The sequence below is a fragment of the Pseudopipra pipra genome, chromosome 8 (assembly GCF_036250125.1).
Source record: "Pseudopipra pipra isolate bDixPip1 chromosome 8, bDixPip1.hap1, whole genome shotgun sequence".
Classification (NCBI taxonomy): Eukaryota; Metazoa; Chordata; class Aves; order Passeriformes; family Pipridae; genus Pseudopipra; species Pseudopipra pipra.
The window spans coordinates 6,090,739-6,115,571 of record NC_087556.1 but is presented as its reverse complement, the minus strand read 5'-3'; the positions used below and the strand labels follow the sequence as shown (position 1 = coordinate 6,115,571).

General features: G+C 40.3%; 1 protein-coding gene across 5 annotated transcripts in view; it reads right to left on the bottom strand.

The window, feature by feature from the left end:
- EGR2 (early growth response 2) overlaps positions 1-24,833 on the bottom strand; it is a 78,335-nt gene that overhangs the window by 21,264 nt on the left and 32,238 nt on the right. For all 5 annotated transcript variants that reach the window (XM_064662349.1, XM_064662350.1, XM_064662352.1 and 2 more), the window contains exons 2-4: positions 2,447-2,551; positions 1,187-1,271; positions 658-825 (exon numbers count right to left, since the gene is read on the bottom strand). The gene's annotated coding sequence lies outside the window, so the exon portion shown is untranslated. The remainder of the gene's footprint in view (positions 1-657; positions 826-1,186; positions 1,272-2,446; positions 2,552-24,833) is intronic.

The window sequence follows — 24,833 nt, the reverse complement described above, 5'->3', positions numbered from 1 at the left end:
TGTGTTGAAGATTTACCACTAAAATTAATTCTAATACATTGTTATTTCAGTGGATGCAAAGTGCTTCTGAACCAGATCTATGTTGTCTTCTAACAATGAGTACATTACAACGAAACATTGGCTGCAAAGCTCCAACTGCAATATATTCAGCCCTGAATATTGCCAAATTATATAAAAATGGGAGTGACCAGAGAATTTTAATCCTTACCTCTAATCCCAACGTCGGGTTAGAATAGTTCAGTTTGTTTCAAGATACTGCAACAGCAGCTTTGCAGAGAAACTTGTTGCTCAGGAGCTGAGCCTTAAGGCTGCTCATAATCTTAAATCTTTTGTCCTTGGCAATGCCAAGAACTCCAAAACCACAACATGTACAAGCTGTGAACATACCCAGTACCTTGGTCATCAAAAGGTTAATTTTTTTTCTCAGCACTGAGAAGGAAATAGGTGGAAAGAAAAGCAAAGATGGACTAATTTTTCTATTAAATATGTTAATGAGATTATTTTATTTTTCAGCAAGGAGGAAGGATGCCCACAAAGACAGATTTATATAGGTCTTTACATTCTAATCTGAGAGATTATCTCAGGGAGTTTAGGACATGATAAAAACAGAGAGTTTAAAGCTGCTTGCAAGCCCAGGCTCACCAGCAAAGTGGTTACCTTAAGGGACTTTGAGTAACACATCAGGAAGCTTCTAAGAAAACCTTCCTTTCTTACACTGATGCCAGCAGTGAAGTCCACCATTTTCTGCACAAAGCCTGCACATTCAGGAAACACAGTACTGAAATTCAGCCAGCCACACACATCTCGCAGAATTCAAAGCGTGGTCTGTCAGCCAAATGACACAAAACATTGAAACACACAGTTCTAAAGTCTGGTCTTATTCAGCAAAATATTTGCATGCTTTCAGACACATCTCCAAATGATAGCATTTCCTAAATCCCACCCTCAAGAAGTGAGGCCACATTTGGCCTAAAGATGCAAATACGTACCAGCCTGGACTCTCAGAAGTATCTAGGAGTCCTAATTTATATTCTAGAAGTCCCAGCTAGAGATTATCTGCATTTTAGGAAACTCAATAACACTTCAAATCCTGTCCAAGGAGTTTAATTTGCTTCTGAAAAGAGGTGCTTTAAAGATTATAAATATACAATTCACAGTAATTGAACCTCAGCATGTACTCCCATACCTGTTGGACCAGAAAGCAAGTCTGACACTAGAAATAGCAGCTCTCTACTGCTCGTGTGGAAATGCTGAGATCATTCCAGGTGACCCTGTGCAAATATAAAAGGACCAACAGAGTTTTTGTAGGCAGTATTTTCTGATTGTAAGAAGAAACCCAAAATACCCAGATGTGAGAACATTCACTGGTAAAATTATTGAATAATCATTTCATGATATGGATTTTTTTCTGTTGCTTTTTAAGATTTTCATTAATGGAAAATACCAATATGGGAAGACGGTGCAATATATAATTTCATACTATGCACCCTGACAATACCCTTTCTGAGATTAGCCATTTCACGTTTCTGAAAAGTACCATGTACATGTAAGCCTCTTAATTAAATACAGGAAATTATCTTCAAGCAACCCTCTTCCACATTCTGAATATGTAAGAGTCCATTAGAATATTGATAGCCCATGCAATATGCTAATGTTGGAAAACATGCTAGTTTTCAGTAATTACAATGACTCATCAAGAAAGAGGGGGGGGAAAAAGAATTAATATATGAACTAATTTTGATTGTCTTTCGTGCTGTCACATCATGAGCAAATAAGAGCCTGGTGTATGCAAAAGCAGCGTTTGCTGTCTCTTGCAGGGAGATCACTTCCCCACAGAGCCGGGATGGACCCTGTTCTGTGACCTTTGGGAAAGCCGCCCCCGCCCCCCTGCAGTTAACACGTTCTGAAGACCCTCCTTTGTCTCTGTGCCTCTGGTCACATACTAGCAACGGGCTTTGCTACACTGGAATTAATCAAACAAACTGCTCCAAGCTTTAATCTTTTATATGGCAGCCACTGAACTGAGTGTGTCATCTCGTGAGTCCCATATTTGTACACATCCAGCAGAAGAAATGCATGTGTGACGTACTGCCTTCACCAACATGCCAGTTGGTATTTTCAGCTTGTTCCGTGATAGCTGCTTCCTAAATCAAGCACCTAAACCAAGAGCAAGGATAGATCTGTCCTCGTGTATTGAATTTCAGTGACCATGATAAAACCTGCAAGTATCCAGAAAACAGGTCTCAGTGTACAGAAAATCTGAATTTCCAAATCACCAGCACAGACCTGCCAGATCTCAACTTCACCAGATCAAGGCTGAAATGCCCCAAAGTGGTGTTCTCCCAGTCCACAGCCTGGGCAAGGAATATGAGACGGTGTCAGATGAATCCTAGCATTTTTATATGACTTTTCCACAACATCTGAAACCCCTCAGGTGAGCACATACCTGACATCCTCTTGACCCTTCAGCTTGCTCTCCCTGCATGGCACCAGCTGTTTGGGACTCTACAAACAGCAAAACCTCCCAGGAGCCTCTGATGCAAGGTGGCAGCTGTAACAGATGACATCTAGTTATTAGATCATACACTGCAAACAGTGTATGTTTGCCTTCTAGCAAACATTCTCAACTCTCAGTTCAGGCCAAACCTTCCCTTCCTTCCTAAAGTGAAAGGTTAGTGTCCAGGTCAGCAGTGAAGAACAGGTCTGGTACCCTGGGGTATGAGATTCCACATGAGTTGGGGAGTGAGCGTGAAAAGTGTTGTTAGTGAGTCTCCTCTGTCTGCCGTTAGAGGAAAGTCCTTGTTATTACAGGGGAAATTAGAATACTTGAAGCTCACTAAGTATTTAAAATGCAACTACTTCAAAAAGACAGGCTACAACTGAAGTTTTCGGCAGCGGCTTTCAGAACCCCATCCTCAGCAAAGCAGAAAGAAAAGAAATGGGAGCTCAGCATTTCTCACAAAATAGGGCTGTGTAAAACCCCCAGGCCAAAAATACTCTTCAGAGATCCTTGGAGAGCATAAAAGATCAAAACGTCAACCTCAGCCCTGTGTGTATATGAATTGCTAATAGATGCTCAGTACTAACTCCATCTGCAGCATCACACAACAAGGATTAGAGGTAATCATGTTTTTAAGGAAAGGGAGTGTTTCGCATTGTCAGAAGCATCTTCAAAACTCAGACTCAGAATTATGATATAGCATTTTCTGTCTTGCCCGGAACAAGGTTTTCCAATCACCACTTATGAACAGCTGCACCAGCCCTGCCTTCTTCTTATGTGCTAAACAACAATGGGACATTGCAAAACTACAAAGGCTTGTCCTGTCCATTTAACCAGCGTGTCACATGGAGACAAAGCATAATGCAGCCCTGTGAAAAGTCCACCCACAAACTTCATTTCACACTATAGAATGAGGCACTTGAGTTCTCTGTCATCCTTCTCTCACATGAATTCACATGACAAGAACTTAAACATTTTGGAGACTACAGAATATAACCTTCCAAAAAGTTGCCTGCTTAAAAAAGATAATTAAAAATATTTCAGTCTACTTGCTATTTTTTTCTTGTTCAAAACTCTTGTGTTCAGTTTGTTTTAAAATGTAAATCAATACTGAACAATAAAACAGAGTAATTGCCATTGAAGAGAAAAGTCATGTCATCTTATTAAAACCTAACAGTACGGAATTGGAATCCACAGCACTTTGAAGTGAATTAAAATGCTATCACTAGAAATACAATTTTTTTATTACCAAAACACAGTGCCTTAAGTTGCAAGATAAAGTTTAAAAACCACCGCAGTATTTGTTATCAAACAGGAGATATTTATTTTATCAATTTAACCCATAACAAAACACCCATTATACTGACACAGCGGTACCTAAAAGGACAACCCCCCCCCTGCATTCCCACTCATGCTCACACACAAACACACACTCGTTTTACCCGCAGCTGGCAGAACAGCCTCACAGCTCCAAAGGGAGGGGCCAAAGGAGCAACAAAAACAGATATTAACTGTGAGAAAAAGGCATTCCTCAGAAGAGCTGTATTTAGAAGACAGTTCCATGTTGTTACCATGTTGTATTCATGGGACTGCACAACAACACAGTAAAAAGAAATTAAAAGGAAGGGACAGTGAAGAGGATTTAAAACTAATATTCTAGGAGTCTATTTTCCTTAAGCAGAGTTGTAGGAACTAGAGAGGACTGTAGTTAAGCAATCAAATATTCCTGGAAGAAGTCCTTTATATAAACAATTGAATCATTCCTGTTTGGTTTTATTCAGATTTTATAAGCCACAAAATAACCGTTTTAAGTATTTAATTTTATAACTAATTAATTCTCTACAGTGGGGAACTAAAACAAACTTGGAACAATTTTTCTTAAATGAAGAGACAGCTGATGGCTCATCCTTAGCCTTTCTGAGAACTCGCTGACAAACTTCCCCACCGATGTCCCCATGCAGCAGGGCCTCAGCACTGTAAACCACCAGCATTTACCTTTGGTTTTAACAGTCACAAAACAGTGCAAAGGGAGCATGAAAACAGCCAAGGGAGGTCAATAGCTCTGTGTCAAAGTAGCATACAGCCAATTACTCAGATCCTGCAACACACTGAGGATTTTCACCTGCCAAAAACTCAAGGTGCTGGCAGGGTGGATCCAAGGACAGAGACTAGGGACTTTTGTCTAAAGATGCTTCTTCTGGATGCTATTCCAAGAACAGTTATACCCCAAAATCTCTTCAGCTATGCACATTCAGAACAAAATGTGGTATTTCCAGTAACAGAATGAAGATTACTAGCATTAGGTTAGTGGTCCTGCAAAGGCACCTGTATTGATGGTAGGGGCCCTGTTTTGGTCACTTAGTTTAAGCACAGGTGCTGCTCCTCTGATTTTACAAGGCTATTTGCCAGATGAAGAACTGCAGGAGTCAACAGACACGTCAGTCCTCACAGTCAGGAGAAAGAACCCACTTAAATGTCATGGTTAAACGAGGCCTTTGAGACCCAACTCTCTGACATGCAGGTGAGCACAATGAAATTACAGTAACAAACCTTGCACAGATACAACTGGAGCAGGACGTAGCCCTCGGAGCCAGCTGAAAGCTGCAGAGAGCCAGATGGGAGATCCTCCAGACAGCGTAATCACGCTCTCAAGAAAAGAAAAAGAAAACTTCGAAGTTGCCAGGTGCAGCTTTAGGCAGGTGTCAGTCTTCCTCAGCTGAAGTCATTGAACAAAACTTCAGGAATGAAAAACAGCTTACCTAGGCCTTCTGAAAAATTAAGCTAGAAGATTGCGATGGGAGCAGGATAAACGACAGCTCTGCTGCCTTCTTAGGAATTCTTTTGGAAAAAAAGCAGTGTAAAAAAAAAAATGAACAAATTAATCACCACTGAGTTGTTTTCCTCATGAACATGACCCACACAATTCAAGAAGGAAAAGTGTTCCTCTGCAACCAGGCTGTTAAGAAATTACCCTGCAAATAAGAACTCTCTCTCTCTATATTGTAATGGGTCTTGACATTGACTTTGTCATGTTAATTTGCCGAATTCAACCCCAGTATTTGCTTGAATTGAAGCAGCAAAGACATACAAACATCAGCCATTGGCTAAGTCCATGAAACACAAAAACTGCCTTTGATGGCCAGTGGTACTCCCTGTACTTTTCTTTCTTTTAGCAAAATTAATGATCAGATACAGGAAAAATGCAGACCGGCTGAATTGTAAGTCATCTTGTTTTGGCAAAGAAGAGCAAGCTCTGGGGGGAGGGGGGAGAGGGGAAGGCACACTGAGTAATTTGACAGAACATATTTCTCAAATAAAGCAAGCTCTAATGTTATCAGCCAAAGAAAATCAGCAGAGGATTTGCTGTAATAAAGACACTTCTCCAAGCACAAATTTTCCCATTCTGTTCAGAGATACCTGACATCACTGTACCCCCATTTGGGAATGGCTTTTAGGCAAGGGAGCAGAACTGAGAGCAGCCTGTAAGTAGGAGCCAACATGATTGCAAGGACTATGTGCTGCATATTAGCATCCACAGAGGATGCATGGAAGCAGACTGAATGGGTACACAGGAACATCTGCCAAGCCAAGCACAGAAGAAACAGAAAAATATAGAAGTCCTATGTTGTATTCTGTATGTTTTTCGTAAGCACCTCGGTGATGAAGGCCCCAAAGACGGGAAGAGGTTGATTGCTGTCTCACTTGTAAACAGGAGCGTTGATCCCTTTGGCAGATGTTGGAGTGGTCCAAAACAGTTGAGGAGGGCTTTCACCTACTGTATTTTACCTCTGTCTTTCTCACATACACCCTCAGTCTCATGCTGGGTTACAGCCAGCTGCTGATGTGTCATGTTTGACCAGATATGTAGGAGAACAGGACTTTGTTCCAAACAGGGAATTGAGTCAGGCATGAAGATGCAACAGGAGGTTGCAGGGAATGGGCATGAAATACTCTGTCCTGGCTTGCCTCAGCTCCTGGGCTGCACTTTCTCTCAGAGGCTGGAGTCCTGCTTTTCATTCCTACAGCTCAGGGTCTGAACTTCCAGCAGGAGTATTGGCATCAGGCTGCTGCTCTAAGCCATCAGCATTCCCAGGCTGCTGTCTTCAAGAACACCGTTGCTGCCCCACCTCCCTTCCTGGGAGACGGATTAGTTGCTACAGACAGATTAGTTACTACAGAGAGATTAGTTACTAATAACTAAACAATATACGTATTTACATATTTACGTATTTACATATTGCGTGAATGCAAAGCTTTGGTTCAGTCAAAGGCAGCAACCTCAGAGGGAACCAGATGGGCACATGAATAGGTTGAAACTAATGACTCGCAGAGAGAGAGTAGAATTCAGTGTCACTGTGCATCTCTAAGTTTACAAAAAAGTATCTCAAGAAGACAACAGGAGTTTATGAAAGTAAAATCAGCAAAAGCACAGCAACGGGCAAGAAGTTTTGTTGTACCCTGTAAATCAAATGTCAAAGGTCTTACCAGGCCACTGATGGCAGGTGGACACTTAACATAAATGTGATGCTGTACACCTGAGAGTGTACACTCTTCTTTCACATGCATAAGTAACTCACACTGCATGTAAATGTCATACATCTAGTCAACGATTCATTTAAAAACATTTATGTACAGCTTAAAATGTATTTTAATGGTATTTTTCTAAAGGTCAGATAATGCGAAGAAAAACATAAAATGGATACAGGTGATAATTTGAGTATCCTACTAACAGCTTATATAAAAGAAACTAAGCATTATGTAAGTGAGAAGGAATAAGTAGTGTGACAGGATCAAGATCAAGATGCAGGGAGTTCCCATTAAGACAGTTCATCCCAAGTTTACAGTTGCATAAAACAGCATGAGAGCTTACTCTTGGGTATAGAGTATGCAAGTATATCAAATGATTATAACATAAAAGTATAATATTCTCTTTCCAGTACAGATGTGTTAAACCATTGGACTTGGCTCCAGATCTGATTTTCATTCCCACCAGACTCTGGGAAAGGCCACATCCTATGTTTTGAATGGGTCATTTCAGGACATAAAATGAGAACTAGTTATGAAACTCACTTTCCAAAACCTGCAGGACCCAGAATCAGAGGAACAGTGAACTTACAAGACTACCTCCATTCTACGGCTTGCCAGACAAGCTTGACTTCAAAAGTTGCTCTCAGGCCAGGACAAGTTGGTCCTTGTAAAGTACATGTGACAGTGCCTGGTGTCACATGTAACCTTATGCCTTAGATGTGCCACACTTTCAGAACACAGTTTTCCGTCCCTCCCTAGGGAGCACATCAAATGCACACACACACCCCACAACAAATTCAGCTTAGCAACAGAAGCTAACAAAACGTGAAAAGAAAATTTATTATTTGCAAGCCCCTAACAGAAAAAATATCAAACACATACTCACCTTCCTAATGCCATGATGGTGTACACACACACACACACACACACACACACACACACACACACATGCATCCAGGAAAGTTTAGAATAATTTTAAAGGAAATTTTGCCTCTATTTTTTATTTGTTAGGGTATTTTTGACCTACACTACAGGACTGTTAATTCTAACAATGCAAGATGTTCTCTCTCTCGGGAGGAAACAGCAAGCCATGCTAAGCACAGTGCACACTTACTATGTGCATAGTGGCTTCTCAAACCTTGGCAGATCTTCCTTCTCACTTCTTATTTGACACTGTAACTGTCTCTACTGTCTCAGGTTGTTTTAGTGGGTGAGAGTCACAGCAAACAGCTCCTGTAATTATTGGCATGTTATGTGTCCCTAGAAACTACTATTCCCTCGAAATTCCAAGAATATTCCCTAAGAGTTGAGTCTGAAAAACAGGTAAAATATTTTAAACCACAAAGTATAATGTTAGTTTGCCTCCTTGTAGCCTGGGCAGGCTCTAAACTGTTGGGGATTTTGTTTTCCCTCCAGGAAAAATGGCTTGGGCACGTATCTGACAGTAGGAGTGGAAGGTTTCTATCCCCCCAGCTCTGAGCCATCAGCCTCACACAAGAACAGGGTCAATGTCACCTAGTTTGGCTTGGGCCTGCTGGTGGAAGCTGTTTCCCTGAGGAATAACTCCACAATGCCATGTCCTGGCCCAAAATATCACCAGAGGTAGTGCAGCACAGTAAGGTATTGTTTTTCCCACCTTACAAACTGTGAGTAGCTGAACCATTCAAGTTACCCCTTCCAGCCTTCAGAGAAATCCATCAAATCAGGGACTTATGGATGGAAATGTTTTTGTCCAGGGAAGAGAACTGGAAAGGACCACTGGAGTTAGAAAAGCCTTTTCCCCCAGGCCAAATTGTCTTTTTCCCCTTTTATTGCTATTTATTGCCACTGCAGTGACCTCAGACATTCTTGTGGCACTTTCTAATTTAGCAGCTTTTGATCTTTTACACTAATGGTCTCAATTTTATTAGATGGTGCTTGAAAGTTTCATCACTTGGGAAAAGGAGCAGGAAGCTGGATGGATGTTTTGTGGACCAGTCAGTACTACAAGTACTTGGTGAGTCTGTTGGCCTAAAATGACACAAAATTATATAATTTTTATTAATTTTTAAAATGTTACATTCAAGGAGAAAACATGCTTTCAAAGAACAGTCTCAGAGACTACAGGGAGAGAAAGACAAGTCAAGTACACCAGCAAGAAAAAAAGCATGGAACCTGAAAAGCCATTTGAGTAAATTTACTCACAGAATCAGTCACACAAACTAGTTCCTGAGCTGCATATTTGTGGATCACAAGCATACTGCTTGGGAAAGACAGATAGCAGTTAAAATATTCCTCCCCAAAAGGCCCCTACACCGAAGTGGTCAAGGATCTTTGTCTACTGGATAAGGTTTAAGCCTGTGTTGAGCTCTTAAAAATCATAGTGATTATTTTCAACAAAAGAATTATATGAAGAACTGAAATTAAAGGCAGAAGCATGCTCCCAGATACCTATAATTCCAGATGTAAAATCCTTTTCTCTTAGAAAGGATTCATATTACAAAATGAGCTTTATTTGTTGAGCTATTACAGTTTTATGCTTCTTAATTTTTCTGTTCACTCACCTTCCAGAGAAAGAAAAGGTAAATTAAAACCAAGAGCTGATAGTAAACATACATTATGAAATATGAAGAATCATGGGACCAACTGTCCACTCCAGTGATTATGAAAGCTGTAAACTATTTAAAGAGAGCACTTTTTCTTGCTCTTCATTAGAGTCTGATTACCTCAGCCATTAACACTTGGCTCTTATTATGATGACTGTGAGATACTGTTCCCTCTAATGGACAAAAGAAAGTTGACATGGCTATCTTGATTAACTCATCAATAATAATTTGGAGTAATTTTTCTTCATTCACTGGATGAATCATTCACATATCCTTTAATAATGCACATTGCTGTATAGTAAATTAGCATGAAGATTACCCACCTCTGGGAGCTACACTCTACTTCAAGGCCTTCCTCAAAAGAGATTTAAAATTTGAATTTTACTTTAAAAACAATAATCAGAAAACAATGACTTCTTTGTAACTGTTCAGTACACCAAGACACGCAGCCCTCAAGTTATGCAACTGAGCTCAACCTTTATGCCACCAGATACTCAATATGTAAAAAACATACTCCCCATCTATTTGCATTCTTCTCTGGAGACTAAAGCAGAACTCTTGTTCTTCCTAAGACAAATATAAACTTGAATAATAAACTAAGATGAAGTCATGCTTAGCTAAACAGATAAGAATATAACCAAAGTTCACCAGGCCCTTTGTGGATCCAGCCTTGCAAACCTCCAATCACATGAGGTTTCACAGCCAGTGTGACTGTGAACTCAAACTGTGTCATGGAAGTAGGTCCTGTCTCCATGCAAAGAGCCCTGACAAGTCAACTTCTTGCTGAGCATTGTCTGTGCAGGACCTGAGGAGGTGAACTGTGGTCACCATGGCAGGTGATGACCTACTTCAGCCCTTTGCAGCAGTGATTTTCACATCCCTCAAACTCTTTGTGAAAACACATTGACATCCACCTCCTCCTTGCAAAAGCCAATGCCAGTAGCCATGAAGATTCTCACAATTCTCAAGAGGCTTGGCTTTTCCCTTCTCACTGTGTTTTGCTCCATCTCTTCTCCCAAAACCACCGCTTACTTCCTTTCTGAAAATGCATCAAGCAGCTGTCTTACCATTTAGGTCTTTGCTACCCATTGTAATTGGACCTCCACAGCTCTGAAAAAAGGCAACCTACTTCTTCCTCCTTCCCGGCTGTACTCACCACCTGCCAGTAACAGCCACCACGAGTCAGGAGGTTAAACCATCCCGTGGACCTGCTGCAGCCAACGGCAGAAAGTCAGAGTGACAGTTGTATAGGAGGAGACCAGGAGTAGTAATTCCCTACACAATTTTTAATGGATTTTACAGCTTTCTATAATCTCTTCCTCAATTCTCTCTCTCCCATGCAGAGAAGAGCTAGCCTTTCAACTGCACTCGTGGTTAACTACAATGACCAAACCGGTTTTCCTCTCTTGTGTTTCCTGCCCTTTTCTAATTCTGTTTGATTTTTGCCTGCTACTGAGCACTGACTACATGTTTTCAAGACCTATGATAATGTTATCATGACAGTAATCAGTTCAGAGCCCATTACTGTGCATGCAGCATCAGGTGTGTTTTCCCCATGTACATTAATATAATTTAATCTGTGCTGAATTTCATCTGCCTTGTTCATTTCCTAGACACTCTGTAGCATGAAACTGTTTTATATACCTTTTAAAACCTTTACTCTTTCAATATTTTTTGTTATTATCAGTGAATACGCACACTATTATATTTTGTTATTTTATTATTATATTTATTAATATTTATATTATTTTGTTATTATATCAGTGAATACACACACCACACCATAACTAACAAGCGATTGTCTACGAAGATGTCGAACAGCCCAAACCTAGCACTAGTCTCAAAGGACTCTCCTGTGTTGTCTCTTCATTGAGCAACCCAATAATTTATTCTTGCTCCTTGTTTTCTGCCTTTAAGTAACTCATTTATCCATGTGAAGAACTTCCATCTTTCACAGTTCTGCTTCTTTAGGAAGCTTCGCTGAAAGAAGTCTAAAACTGGAGAAGAGGAGAAAGGAGAAATAACAAACCACTTTATCTCCGACTTTCCCTAATTCAGACACGCATCTCAGTTACACTCTGCCATGAAAATGATCTTTTTTGCAGACTGGTGCATTCTGTCTCTTTGTAGATGGTCATTCTTAAATAGCAAGGTTCCCAGCTGCTCTTATACAATTATTCTTATATTGGCAACAAAATCACTAAGCGTCATTTCATTAATTCACCCACTGAAAAACTGTTTCACAGGAAGGAAGTTACCATTGGGAACAGAGAAGGAGAATAACATTTGTTTGATAGTAAAGATTAATTGGAAAATAAACTGCTTAATGGATGCTTGTGGAGGAATAAATAACATAACGGAATATCTGGGATATTCTCCTATCTTTATGCGCAGCAAATAATCTATATAAATCCCCCACTCATGGAGACGAGAATAAAACCCCGCATAAATATTGAAACACTTTTTATAGTTATGATGGGAAACACATCTTCCTGCTCTTTACAGCTGAAATAGTGCTTATCTGCTCTTTTCTCCCTGCGCCTTTTGCAGCAGCTATTTCAGCTCCCCGGCTCTGCCTGCTGAGCAGGGAGGGCAGCTGTTCATCTGGTGCAACATTTCCACCGCAACGGCTCCGGCAGGAACATTTGCACCTCCAGCCAACGCTGTTGGCACCGGCGCCGCCAGCGGGAGCTGCGAGATTTCCGCTCTTTCATGCACCTATCGCATGACAACACTTGAATTGTGTAGGTTTGCCATTTCAGGAGGCACGATTCGAGATCTCCTGAGCGTATTCTCGAAGCTCATAAAGAAGATAAACAAAGGAAGTGACATGTAGTTTCATGATCATTGTTGTAAAACATTTTATCAGCTGAGGGGACAGTACCCCAAGCTGCAATATATATTCATACTAATAATTCTTACTTAAGCAGGTAATTCCTTTAATTTTTCTAGTTTTTTATTTATTCTAGATTCTTAGTTAGTGTCTGTGTCCAGTTTGGGGAGGGATCTGGTCAAGCAGCTGGATGTTTGAACCTAGAGAGGCAAAATTATTTTTTTTACTACCAGCAACTTCTAAGATTTGCAGAACGAGAAAAAATTAAATTTTTCTATCATTTTCCTGAAATCTGAGAAACAGGTGCATTGAAAAGGAGCCACAAAGGGAAGAAAAAAAGAACTGAAATTAAGATTTACTTATGTCACCAGCAGTTTTGAATAAAAGACCCAAGGCACTGAAATTCTTGCATTTAAAGATAAGAAAATTTTCCTTCAAAATTTGCACCCTTTACTCAAGGAAAAATAATTTTGAACAAAATTCTATTTTCCAGTTGGATGTGGTTTTGGCTGAGAAGCTTTCATCAGTTTTACTGGGCCAGAAATGAGATGCCAATCAGTGCCTGTTTCCCTTTTCATCATTATAGGAAGAAGTATTTATATAGAAATTGTCCTCATGCAGTTCAAAGTCTGCTATGTGTTCAGCTAAATACACTTCCTTTTTTTCACAATAAGTGCATTTGCAAATCTTTTCTGGGGCATATTTTTGCACACTCATTTTTGTTCCACTGTTCTCTTGTTCCCAGAGAGCTGACCTTAATCAAAAGCCTTTGTACTTTTGATCCATATCATACTTCCCTTAAAAATTCATGTATCATGAAGGTAGTGGTGCTTAGTGAACCAACGGTTTTCTTTCATTATTTTATTTAAGAAACCAAAAGTTGTACTTTCAGTCATTGCCAAAGTCAAAATTGCATCAGCAGGGGAGAACATGTAAGCAGAAACTTTTGGAGCAGAGAGAGTGTGAGAATGAATAAAGACAACCAACATTATTTGCCTGCTCCAGTCCACAAACATGGTCTGACTGCTACAGACAGTGGAAACTATTTATGTACCGATGCACCTGATACGCATTAATGAGTTCACTTCAGGATTTATGGTCATAAAAGATGTTGAGAGAAACAATGAAAATAACTGAGGGGTGAAATTATCCTTGAAGTAAAATATTAATAAACGAAATTTTTTCAGTATCTTGATTAAGATGTTCCCATTTCAGACAAACTCAGTGCCATTTACAAAGTACAGTTTGGTTGAGAGTAAGAGGTGAGAGGACCCATCATTAGGTACCCTCAGCTCTTCAGTACTGCAGCTGCACTGCTGACCCACTGCCACAGAAAGTCAACTCATGAGGTTTATGTGGACACAAAAAGACATCCTTCTATATTATATATGTCTGTGTAAACACACACACACATATATATATAAAAATTGGTTTAATCACATTTAAAAATTGAGATGAGGACCCATGGCTTTTCTTCCGTTTGGAAGCATGACACTCCTTTACTATTCCAGCATCCTTCAGACACAGATCACATGTGACCAGATCAGTTTAGACTTCATCTGAGTGAAGTCTTGGGCTCTGCTCTGTAGGAAATATGCAAATGCCAAAAATAGCTGCTTGAACTAGAATTAATCACAGCATCATACTCCATTCCCAAAATGGCTTCAGTGACAGGAGGTCTGAGGAAAAGCATCTAAGAGTTTTGAAGGAGATGGATCAGAGTATATATTTGATTTATGTAAAAATAGGATGCCATGTCACCTGCAGCTACATGTTAATTTAGTATAGTCTCTACATTGAGGGGGGGGTGTTTTTATCAACAGGGTAGAGCTCACTGCAGTACCAGGCATATTATCAGCATTAATCAATTAACAAAACCATCAAAACCAAAACCTTTTGAAATCCCTCAATATGTACAGATTCTCTGATATACACAAGACTAAAAGTATTTTATTTTGTGTATTTAATGTAAGGATAGTTTGCCATTTCTTAAATTAGTATCTGCTGCCTGCAGTCAGCTGGCTTCATTAATCTCTCTCTCTGTTATCGCACTTCTTTGTCTTTAAGTGTTTTTATTTTAAATCAAACTTTTAAACAATTTCACAGTGTCATCCTCATATCCTTCACATCCATCATTAAAGAATAATGTTACTTTTCAAATAAAATCTCGGCAAATTACATGACTTTTATAGACAACACATCAACTTAATTGGCATGCTTTTAAAATTAACCTGCCTTTCACTGAAAAATATAAAACCTCTGCTTGCACACAAAGTCCACCCAATTTTGTAGCTCAGCTAAAAAACAATAACCATAACAATAGGGTATTCACCTGGTTTTATGATGCACTAAGTAGAACTCGAGTAAAAAAAAAAATCACAAAAGGAAAATATTAACGTTAAAAACCATCTAACGCAAAAGCATTAATCAGCTATTGTGAATCCCTCAGCTCCTGAGGCTGCAGGGACCAACTGGGCCTGGGGTGGAGGGACTACTCACAGCCCTGGGGAGCCACCACCAAGCACAGCACATGCCAGTGATGACCCCAACACCAGGATGACTTTTGGCTACACCTCCTGGATGCTCTTGCTTCGGGGAGAAAGAGAATATGCCTGCTGCTCCAAAGCAGAAAAGTCCCTTGTATCCCCAGGAATCCCTGAATCCTGCCTTTTGCTGACTGCTGCTCCTCCATGCTGGCTGTGGGATGAAAAGAGAGGGGAAGCACCAGAAGGGCAAGGGGTCTTATGATAACTACAACATCTTTGTTGTTTTCTTATGCTTCATGAAAAACAAACTGCAGCCAACCTTGTGAACTTGATCTGAAGGACCCACAAGAGCCCTAAAAATGCAACTCAAGTCTTTCCTACAGCACTCTGTTCAGAATAAGTCCCTATGACTCCATTACTGTCTATGCCTTTTTATCAATCTTTTTATTTATTTGTCTACTACAATAAGCAGAAGTTGCAAAAGACTCTGAAACAGCTGGGATATAGCATGAGTCAGATATTAATTAGCAAAACATGAATACTATGAGTGACAAGTGACAAGTGTTTTACAGATGTTTTTCTGACAATTTAGAGTAAGTGCAAAGAAGGGCCAAGGCTAGAACTTCCAGAGGAGGCTCCTTTGGGCAACTCCTGGAAGAAAAGTCTTTCTGATTGGCAAGACCTGGCTCTCAAGGCACCCTCCAGCTTGACTTTCAGTCCAAGCCTCCTGTTTTGGACCTAACAATTAGGCAGGTTTGCAAAAGCCAAAGGGTTCCTGTTAGCACATGCACACCCCCATCTGTGGAGGTACCCTGGGAGTGCTTCACAGACACAAACTGCAAGAGGGCTCTGTGTGTGTAACCAGGTGGCTGAGCCCTCTTACAGAGATAGCTGGTGCTATTACCAGGTCTTGGGATGATATTAAAAGCCATGTGGGTTCTGGTGCTTTACCTCAAGGTGCTGCTCCCTCCCAGAGGCACGTGGTTCTGGAAAAATCCCTGCGTCCATGTTTTTAAAATGCTGCTAGGCATCAAATTTGGCCTTGGTGATAAATATTAGTTACTTTCGAGAAATATGGGCAAATAAACTCTCAAAAAAACTGATTTCAAAGTCTAAATAATTTTTAAGCTTACTTCTTCTTCCCCCCTCCCCTTCATTTGACTCACGATTTCAGCAGAATGGAAGAGCTGCTGGTGCAGCTCAGAGCAGTTGTTGGCACATTACCTACCACCCCTGCCTGCATACTTGGTGTGCACAGGGGCCGTGTACAGACTTACACATGCGACTGCTGGCCTGCCTTATCCCTCCTCCCTCCCCCGAAATGTCCTAGCTCAGGCCTTGGGACAATAAAGGGCATGCAGGCTGCTTTTTCACTCTTTGAAACACCCCCGGAGAATCATTCCCAGGCAGAGGAATGCTCACTATGGCTGTACCCAGTCAAGCTAGAATAGCAGGTCTGCATGACAAAACTCTTCTTAAAGCTATCCCATTCACCACTGTTATTTGCTTGCCTTGGATTTCTTGCCTCTCACTTCCTGCATGTGGAGAAGGTGTGGAGCAAAGCCCTTGTGAATCAGGGGCAAACACACCAGAAGAAGGGCTTTTTTGGCACAAGAATTGAGAATGCTTTCAGTTAAATATACAACCACCTAAGCCCCTGACTGCACATTCTTCAGGTTTCAGTAAGTTTAGCTGTGCTGCTCTTCAAGCTGTTTCCACCCACAGCTACCCACCCATCCACCTTTTCTTACACATTTAATAAAACAAACAGTAAGCATGGAAAAACAGAATCCTTTCACCGTGTCACTCAGAGCCACCCCATCACATTCCCAAGTCTGCCTGTCAGAATACAGCTGCTGCAGGTTTACCTGAATGCTCAGGGTTTGTCATTTCATGACTGGAGGCTGTGAATTACAAATAATGCAAGTACTAAAATCATAGCCCAGCGCCAGCTGCCCTGTGGGAGGGACTATAAACTTTGCAGCCAGAATAAACAGCAGGATACTTTGAGTGACCACTGCTTCATCCTCCCACACATGTCTTATTCATCTTGTCTCCTTTTGATGACATTAAAAGCTGCTGCCGCATAAAAAGAAATATTAATCTGCAAGAGAAATATGAAGAGCAATTTAATACTGAGGCAAGCTAACAGATCTGGAACCATGGCATAGCTGTTACTGTCATCAACCAGCTTTCTAACAGAACATAGGTTTCAGCAAGTTACAATTGTCAAGGAATACAGAAGTAGAGAGAATATATGGAATATTTATGTATTTTTCATGTGACCCAAAAAGGTGCAAAACTAACCATGCTTTATGGGATGGGAAAGAAGTTGCATTTAAGCCATTGAGCAGAAGACATAAGTAAAGTTTAAAAGAACTCCCTTGTTTTCTAGTTTTGAATATTATCATTCTCTCTTCTCAGAGGTTATTGAAAATTATTATTACTTCATTTCATCAAATAGTTGGTGTAAATAGAAAGGAGGTGTGAGATGCTGAACTTCCTTCATTCTAGGTTATGTTTTATCCTTTATGCACAAAGCAGCAAGGCAGGTGTTTCTGAATAAATAGTGAAAAGCTCTGCTGTTAAACCTGTGACAGGGTTAGTGTGGACGTGTAACAAGGGCCTCCTTACAAAAACCCTCCACCAATCTCTGCAGAAAAGCCAATTCCTCTCTTAGAGTGGCACAAATCCACTGAGCTTAACAGGTCTAATTTTCAGCATACACCAGTAGATATCCAAGACAGGCCCAGAGTTACCAGCCCAGTTAGCCTCTGGTAAGGAAAAAGCCCGTGCAATCTTCAGAAGAAGCCGAGACAAAGGCTCAGCAGCCAGCCATTGTGGCTTTAACTAATCAGAGAGAAACCACCTGCAGGAATACCCCCTTTTCTGTTTACTCCCAGCAGAACCTTCCAAATGATGATTAATCACTGAATAAACTGAACAACTGACAATGACATAATGACAAAGGGAAGGCAGAGAGGGGCACCAGCACTGGTGGACGTGGCTCGAGCATGGGTGGGTGGAATGGCCAAAGAAGATGGATGGCCTAAAAACACTTGACACTTAAGTATCTCCTGTGTAGCAGGAGGATGGCCATGCTAAAGTGAGCTGCCATCTTCAAGCAAATAATGCTCTGCACAACAAGCTGACACACTTCCTTCAGCTGTCAGCAGCAACGCAGAGGGGCAGCTTCCTCAAGAATGAACTAATGAGGCTTTTAATTGGGATATGAAGCCCTGATAATAACAGAAATAAGAGATACTGTAAATGACAGGATAATCCATTACAGCGGGAAGCACTGTGAATGTTTTACTGATTATACCCACATATTATCCTACCTATGTCCCTACTAATTTGAAAAATGATGAATCATAAGGTTCAAACAGGACTCAGATGAGTCAATTAGACTAAGTAGTGATATCAAAAGCTCATATTTTCTGCACATAGGAATCAAGCATGTTTTGCCTAACAACAAACAAAAATGAGCTGTGTTTCACACTCTCAGTTGACCAAGTCATTAGCAACATGGAAGAATATTTCTTTAAATTTCCCATATTTTCAGATGTTCTTGCCCCTGTGGAGTCCTTTCTGGCAGATGTTTATTAGCCAGAAAAAACATTTGCAGGAAATGAAATATTGTCTTGCAGCATTCTGCTGATTCCACTTCTAATTTTATCAGTCCAGGGTTAGTTTGGGTGTTTCAGTGAGTATCCACATAACGAGAAAACTTTGACTGCTATTAGCCAAACTCTGCACATCCAGTATTCAGACCAAAACTGAGCTCTGGTGTTCAACTGGGACATCACTTTTCCTCTCTTTATGCACACAATGCTCTCCCTGAAGTTGAAATGCAAGAGCTGTAAGATTAAGCCTTGGGGACAAACTCACTATATATCTAGTTTGGGCAGTTAGTTATGCTAATGCAGAATGATTAGGTAAATGTCAACACCCGTCAAAAGACACAGGGGCATCAAGCACCTCACTGCCTTTGAAAACATGGCTGATACATCACCTGATTTGAAAGGTGCTTTTTACCAAACAAAGAAAGATTGTCTGGCTCAGTCTTGTGCTGGTTTTGCACTGGAAGAAACAAGTAGAAAAGTTCAAATAATGTCAATAGGATTAAAACCTTTTCCATCTATTTTGTGATTGTTTTTAATTTTAGGATCCTAGCACAGGTATAAAAGAGGATTTGAAACAAATTAAATAAAAAAAATGGTTTAATGGTTTGGTTTTGTGCTACTGGGATTTTTCTGCCTCTTCCCATTTGTGAAAAGAGAGGAGTAGTGGAATTACTGGGGTAAATCAAATCCCAGATGCTTTTATTTTAGCTTCAGGTTAATTTAGAACATTTTCCATTTTGAATTACTGTACTGAAAGCAGGAATATCTCCACATATCTGAAAACTGCTGTGAATATTTTCTATATCTCAAAAGGCATTTTTTTGTAGGGGAAAACATTCACAAACCACTTCAGCTACACAGAATATAAATTAAGTCCGATCTCATGGTAATTTGCATTTTCTCTCTGATTTAACAGAAAACAGACAATTAAGATGAAAGTTATTGCAAGGATGCATCTGCACTTCCAGACTTTAGCCTATGTCAGTATTTTTATAGTGTACTTCCTCGGCCAATGGTTTAGTAAAATTTAGCTTTCCCTTTTCCTACCATTTTCTATAAAAGGTCTCAAATGCATCTTAGGAATATCTTAGCTTTGAAAAAAACCAAACAGAAATAGACGTTTGAGGATCGAGACATTTACACAAACCCAAAGCACTTTCTTGGGGGCAGAAACATCCAGGAACTTTTACCATTACAAAACTGGGATCTTCTCAAAGTGCCCAGAGAGTGACTTGCTCTGAAGGTCTTTCAACAAACTCTGTTCGCTCCTTCTCAGCACCTGAGGTGGAGTAACTACGTGCAGTAACGTGCACGTCCATGCCATAAGCTTGCAACTGCCAAATGCTTGTAACTGTGCTCAGCTCCATCACCTCACCTCCTCAGCACGATGGGCACTTTCCAGCCTTCCTGTTTAAGCTGGTTTACAACAGGGGCCAGAGAAAAGTGTGTGTATGAACTGTAGCATAACACTCCCAGCAAGGCTTGGAGCCCAGGCACTGCTCCAGGACTGGTTGTGTACTCTACATGACATCCTGACTCCAGCTCAGACACTGCAGATCCTTCTGTGACCCAAACCTTTTCTGATGACAGAATTTGGTCTCAGTCTCACTTGTGAACTTTCAGAACTCCTATCTGCCAGGACTGCCAGTACTTCCTAGGAACACTGCTCCATACCCTGGAAGGGCTCCTGAACATAAGTGTGTACAGTTACAATTTTTATGCTTCCATCCTGCCATATCTGTTCCATTCCTCCACCACATCAAACACTTCCTCATGACAGCTATCTGCACACTATCACCAGCTATCCGCACAAGCATCTTCCTGTTTCATGTTAACTGTTTTTATCCCTTAAAATTCCCATCACTCAATAGATGGTCAAAATCCTCCACTAAAAACCCTTCCTTACTCCTTCACTGGTACAGTCAGTACTAACTCAAGAAAGCTCTCCTACATCAGTTGAGTGCTCAGCCCAAACCTTCCAAAATCTCCAGTTATTCTGACAAGTCTTAACTCTTAATAAGAATTGAGTTTCTTATCAAAATCATCTAAGAGTCTTGGGTACCAATATTATATATTCCGACTGCTTTGCACAGTCCTTTGTCCAAAATCAACATGTAAATTTAAGGAGATCATTTAATGCTAAAGGTGCAACCTCTCCTACAGAAAGGAAAATTCCATTTTCAGCTCTATTTCAGTAGCTATCGCCAAATTTGCTAAATATTTTTTCTCTACATTGACATCTTTCTGTTACAGCACAGACTTTTCCACAGATTTTTGGAATACCACTCTGTGATCTCTGCTGTCCTCTCAGAGCAGATCATTATTCACAACCGCAAAAGTTGTAGCTTCTTGATGCTTTTTTCCTCTCACATTCACACTTCTACATCTGTATTTTTAATCAACCTCCCCCAGTCCTTTTTCAATGTCTATTTCAAACAAATATTTTGCTTATTTCCTTTAGATTTTGCATATATATTTCTCTTGATCCAGATAGGATCAGGAGATGAAGACAAAATGCTTTGAGGAAAAGCTTTCCCCTTGTATTTATTCCCTCCTTATTTTACACAGCTCTCTTCATTGGCTCTTCAGAAAGAAATCCTAGTGACCTTTGAAATGCACAGATAATTTTAGAAGACTCAGCCACAGACAAGGTTAGAAAGTAGTGAACAGGCAGGGAAGAGCAGATAACTTGTTTTGTTACTGTTCCTTCATTTTCTTTAAGATACTTCTTTTCTGAAGTCTTATAAAAACATACATTCCAGTGAGCAAGGAAATAGTAGAAGGGAAATAAGAAAGTACAGACAGTGCATTTTCCCTTCAAAATGTTTAAAACATCTTGTGCTCTTTCTTTGCAACAGTGAAGATTGATGTCTTTTTTAGGATAATGCTTCAAGGAAACTACATTACAAAAAATACCAGCTTCCTTTCAACTAGTTCTCTGCATGTGGCAGGATATTGGTGAAAATCAGCAAATTTGGGGTGTTAATGTTCAACCAGGTACAGTGAAGGGTGCAAAGCACTTAAAGACAGATCAGCTTGACAGATTCTGCACTCCAGCCTATTTAGCCAGGCATGTACTTCAGTTGTAAGTTGCCTTGTTTAATTAGCTACTGAGGTGTTCCATCTTCATCCCTAGTGCCTCATGCCTCATAGGATGCAGAAGCAGTCACTGCTTGGGACTATGACGGAGCAGGGCTTGATTGTTCTACAAGGTGTCCCATGGATGGGGACCAGACACTGTTGATTAACCATTAACTTTGCAATTCTTAGCATCAGGTTTTTTTTCTTTCAGTGATGCTAAGATAGACACTTTGGAAAGATCTGAAATGCTGTGTAGTAGATGACAGATTGCTCTGTGTATTTTAAAAAGGGCTGATTACAGCAGGCTCTACCACCAGAGCAATTTAAGAATGAGAAAAATACAGGAAGAGATGGAGGAATTTCTATGAGACTTTTTTAAAAATACATTCACCATATAAGCACATTTGAAATGTGTGCAGAGATGCCTCTATTGAATGTATTTCTAATCAAATACATATACAGGATTAAAGCACACCTTGCTGAAAACTCATGTGAAGCCAATTTTGAGCAATCAGAAAAATTCATTAATCCATAGGTTTACATTGTTTTTACAGAGGAAAGAAGAGACATTTGTAGAAGAAAAAGTAGAAGTGGACCGATCTGAATAGCAGAGACCCCACTGAAGTAAGTGTGCTGCTTAAAATATGTATGTTCAATGTGTTGTGTTCACTGCAAAATCACTTGACATTTTTTGTACCATTGACTCTTTCTGTCCTGAATACCACCACAATTTAGCTCTTGGATGCTTCAAAATGGTTTCTAGGTGCTCTGCTGTGGAGTATTTAATTTTCTTTACGGAGTTAGGTTACGGAGTTAGGTTATTTTAGGTTATTAGTTGGTTAGCGATCCACACTTTTACAGCTCCCTCTTGCTCCCAACTCCAAGTAACTATATAAGTAAGAAATTTTCATTAGCACCCATAAAAATAAATCTAGTCTAGTGCCGGCTATTACAGTATTCATAATACACATTAGTTTTAACTGTTCAAATTAGTCAGCCCATTGTTCTGACCTCTGGCCTTCCTTTTCCCATCCCTTGAAGAAAGCATTGCAGAGAAGGGCACAGCAACCAAGCCTTGATATTGCTGCAAAGCCTTCAGATTTCTCCAGGCATTTCAAATTGTGGTTGGGCTCCCCAGGACCACAGAAGAGCCCGGACCTCTGGTGGTGATGTGCACTTAGTGCTCGGCAGAGGTCAGAGCTTCATGATCCCACTTCCATGGGTTTGCAGGATGGGGGAACTGACATCTTGATTTACAACAGTCCAAGTGAGATTAAGTCACAACAGAGCTGAGCACGACAGTGACTAGGGTGATGTTTTGACCAGGTCAGGTCATCGGTAGTATCTCCAAACATCCCACACCTATTGACCAGAGAAATCAAATAACAGTACTGGAACAGCACTCATCTACCAAAGGAAGTCAAGCTTAATTTTCTCAACTTAGTACATCCCTTCATTTGTTTAGGTAGACTGGGATATTGCTCTGCTTCCTCCCAGTCATGTCAATAATTTGCCAGACAGCAGAGATAAAAACACTCCAACTGTCCAGCATACACCTCTGGGAGTGGGCACAGCACCAGTCCTTCAGCTGCTCAGCTCACACCCAAAGAGCCACTGAAAGCAAACCTCCCGAACTGCGCTTCCCTGTTCCCTTTGCCCCAAGGACCTGCAGTTCCACAAGCTGAGCAGCAGCTGTAGGAAACTGGAGAAGACGCTGTCTCCTGGCTGAGGCACATGGCACCTGCCACCCAACACGTGACACACACAGCCCTGCAACTGCAAAAGGGTCTCAGGTCACAGACTCTGTACAAGTGAGGGCACCCCATTCTCTGCACTCTTCCTTCGTGCTTCCTTAGTCGACCATGGCTTGCGTGTGCTGAATTCTAGGACACACTGAAGAATCCTGCCATTTACCAAGTCCTCACACAAGCAATTTTTAAGGAAGTTCTTGAAAATTTTTGCAAGGTACAGTTATTTTTTTTTTGCCTTTTCCCCCTTCCCGGTCCTTTAACTGACATGCAGCAAAAGTTGTGTGATTTACATGTGCCTGGAAAGGATGGGAGCAGCTATTTTTAACTGTATCGCTTGCTTTTAATTCCATCATTCAATTAGACACATATTTTTAGCTTCAGGAAACTTTCTTTTCAAGAGGTGAAATGCCAGCACAGTACACTAGCAGAACCATTAGCTGTCAAAATAAAACAGGCTTCATATTCACAGAACAACAAGATCGACTACACACGACAGAAATAAGATGGCAGTGCACTTTTACTTTTCAGCAGCTAGCTCAGTGTTTTCTGTATTAAATTTAATAGGCATTTTACATGGGATGTCGGATATTTTTGTCTCTGCAAATAGGGTTCTTTCCTTAAAAAAAAATAAAGAAAAAAATAAAAATCTAAGTTTCCTGCTGCTTATATAGGGAAAACAGTACATAAATTGCTCACAATGACTAGGTAGTCATCATTTTTAAAAACAATGTCACAAAAGCTATTTCGACGCTGTCACTCTTAAGAATAATTAGTTTCCATCAAAGCAACAGATTATCTGTTCATGTTGTCCACTGGGTCATTACAATGGGCAACCAATACAGATAAATGGTATCTAATCTTTTCTGCTCTTCTATTGGACTGATTGATGGTTATAACTTCTCCGATATTATAAGGCAGAAAAATTATGCTGACATTTAGAAGCAAAAGCACAGAAAGATAAAACTAAGTACAAAGCACATCCAACACCATAAAAAAAAAAAAAAAAAGGAGGAAAAAAAAAGCTAAAGACAAATAGAACAGAAAAACAAATGACAATTAGGCCAAAAGAGAATTATAGAGGGGAACAGCTATACGTTGTGGGTGGCAAGGAGCTCAATTAATTATAGAACATGAAGGGAAATCCAGGCATTTCCATTAGACGTTATTAAAAGACATATTGACTGAGCTTTCTTTACATGTTATGCCTTAGAAGAAGACAAAAGGATTTCCCTGGTATTGATTTGTTCCTGGAATTGGTCGACTTTAGGACATGAAGAATAACATAATGAGAGGTGGCTGGGTAACAAACAAGGAAGAACGAATTGCTGCCACTGACACTCACATTTGTGAGCTTCCATATATTATTGCCTCTCTCAATTTAGCATTTGTTCATATTGCTTGTCAAAAACCATTAAACCACAAAATATGTTCTAAACTAAAAACA